Source organism: Crocuta crocuta, unplaced genomic scaffold (genome assembly GCF_008692635.1).
Source record: "Crocuta crocuta isolate KB4526 unplaced genomic scaffold, BGI_CrCroc_1.0 scaffold31, whole genome shotgun sequence".
Classification (NCBI taxonomy): Eukaryota; Metazoa; Chordata; class Mammalia; order Carnivora; family Hyaenidae; genus Crocuta; species Crocuta crocuta.
Window position 1 is genome coordinate 11,288,173 of NW_027528362.1, and position 2,712 is coordinate 11,290,884.

The following is a 2,712-nucleotide window of genomic DNA, read 5'->3' on the forward strand; positions in this document are numbered from 1 at the left end:
AACCTCCCCTCCTCCCCCCCACCCCTGCTTCCTGTTTCTCCCCAGGTCATCAAGGTTGATCTCGCAAACACTGCTGAGAGGAGGAGCCTTCTTTGTTCTGCCTTTTCCTGGCCATGCGTGGTCAAGTCTTCATGTCCTTGAGGGGCTGAGGGGTCGTCTCCTAATTCAGCTTGCTGGGCTGGCTGTCTCCTCAGATCCTCTCATGGATGCCAGTGTGATTTATGTGAAATGCCAGTTTGGCCAGGCCTGTTGCTGAAAAGGCTCCGGTTTGTCCCATTACCCACAGCACTGGGCCCGTGCTGGCCTGCTCGCTCTGCCCCCATAGGTGTCCCCTCGTACCGCGCACACGGCTTGTGCCGCCGGCTCTGTTTGAACGTCTGACTTCCCGCCGTACATCCTTGTGCGTCTCCGTGTTCGCGTGTAGCTTGGTCGATGTTACATGAATGGATAGAATCACTGCAAAAGGCGGGCGACTCAGAGCCCTAGAAACGCCCTTCGGAGATTTCAGCCTTGACCGCTGCCCATGCTGCACCACGTGGAGTGCGGCTCTCTTCACCGTGGCTCTGCCCTCTGCCACCAGCGCAGCCCGACGCTACCCCACGGATCCCTCCCACTGTGTCCTCCCTCCCGTGAAAATCATCTGCCTAAGTTGCCGATCAGGAAAGAAGCCTAAGAGACTGAGTCATTTATTCAGTTACACCGGCTAGCTCAGGCTCGATCAGGACTCGCATAAAGTTCTGGTGATTAAGCTTCTGCTTTTATCACCAGGCAAAAATGTAGGTTCTTTCTTTTAAGAGAAAAACATTTTTTTGACCTCTTTGTCAAGTGCCACAGAGAAAGCCGTCTACAGCCGTTGGCAACACATTGGTGGCTGGGGACCGGAGTTACCTGTGGCTTCTTTGTGTTGTGTTGCTGCCTGGAAAGGTCATGTGTCATTTGCATTTTTCAAGCACAAGAGAGCACGTGTGACCCGTGAGGACCTCATGGGTAGCCTTAAACACTTGCTGTCTTGCCCCTTCCGGAATGTCTGCTGAGTTGATGCAGAGAAATGGTGGGGCTTGAAGGTCACGGTCAGTGTAATGTATGTGGAAACTGACGTTGGTAAATAACCATTGTTCCCCCCCAAAGTGACATGTAAAAAATAAGTTTTAGATTTACCGAATTTTAAGAGGAAAAAACATGACGGCAGAACCCATGTTTCATTTACATGCTTGATACCTTGTCTTCATTTCTTAAGTTTTTTTAATCTTTCTCCTTTACCCACTCACAATTCCCATGATAGATGGCATCACTATTAAGTGATGTAAAGTAAGTCGGTTGTGTCCCCCCAAATTGCGGAGGGCATTTTTGGTTACAAAAAATACGATTGGAGGTATGGATAAAGGTGAGTTTGATGTCCAGATTCTCATAAGCTAAATTGAATTATGCATAAATATAGGCATCTGAATACATTCTTTTTCCATAACTGAAATGTTGAATGCCTTCTTTTGCACTGTTATTATTAGAATTAGTGTTTTAAAAATAAGCTTGGTGGGTTAAAGCCTCTGGCATGTGGCGCCATATGCCTTTAATGAACACTTTTGAAATGTTAAATAAATTCCTTTAAGAATGATAAAGTCTTCTTTGGGTGTACTCATTTTCTTTCTAATTTAGATTCTTGGTTATAAGCAGCTCAGTTATACGTGGTTTGAGAGTCCCTGGGTGGAAATCATTCCATGAGCTCTCAAATCTTCTTTTAAAAAGTCTATTAATATGCCTTTTATCTTTGTGATTTGGGACAGCGAGTCATTAACTTTACATTCATTTCAGTGATTTAAAACTAAATGCAAGAGCAAGACAAAAGAACTTTGGCATAAGAAATAGAGGAATTTAGTAGAACGAATACTGCGAAAGGCATTTTACACAGGTTCGAGCTCGCTGGGTTCGTTTTCTAGTGTGCAGACAGAAACAAATAACTGTTTTCTGGAGTGGAATGAAGACATGCTACTTCTCAGGAAGGAGTTGGCTGAGGCTACGCATATGTGAGAATTCACATAAGGATGATAAATAGAATTTTCCTAATATAGGTGATGAAAGAGGCCCTGTGGCAGGAAATTGCAGTGCAGTGTAAGTGTGCAGTATGGTGAGTGTGCAGGACAGTATGAGTGTGCAACACGGTGAGAGTGCAGGACAGTTAAGTGTGCGGTACGGTGAGTGTACAGTGCAGCGTACGCGTGAAATAAAGACTGAATGCACAGTACACTGTAAATGGTCAGTGAGGAGGAGAACTTGAAGTGGACAAGCACATGTTGGAATTCCAGGTCTGCTTCTCCCTTCTCTAACACCATGAATATGTGGAAAGACCTTTCTAGACCTCCTCTGTGAAATAGAGTCGACAGAGTGGCTGCCTTCGGGGTTGAATGTGGGATTCAAAGAGAGAAAACTGCCTGTCCCTGCTTGGCTCGGGGCTCATCCCTGCGCAGGAGCCCTGAAGACGTCAGGGGGTGTTATCCCTCCTGGAGAGGAGGTCAGTGTGCTAAGACTTCAGCCGATGTTTCGTTCGGGGCAAGTCCGGGTTCCTAGAACAAGCTGGGGTGTTATTGAGAGCCTCTTCCTGAGCAGCAGTGCCCTCGGAGGAAGTGCTGTGGTGGCCTTGAACCTGCTTGTTGGCAACATAAACATGGCGAACGATTGGAGGAAAATGACCACCCTGTCTTATCTCACTCTACGCTG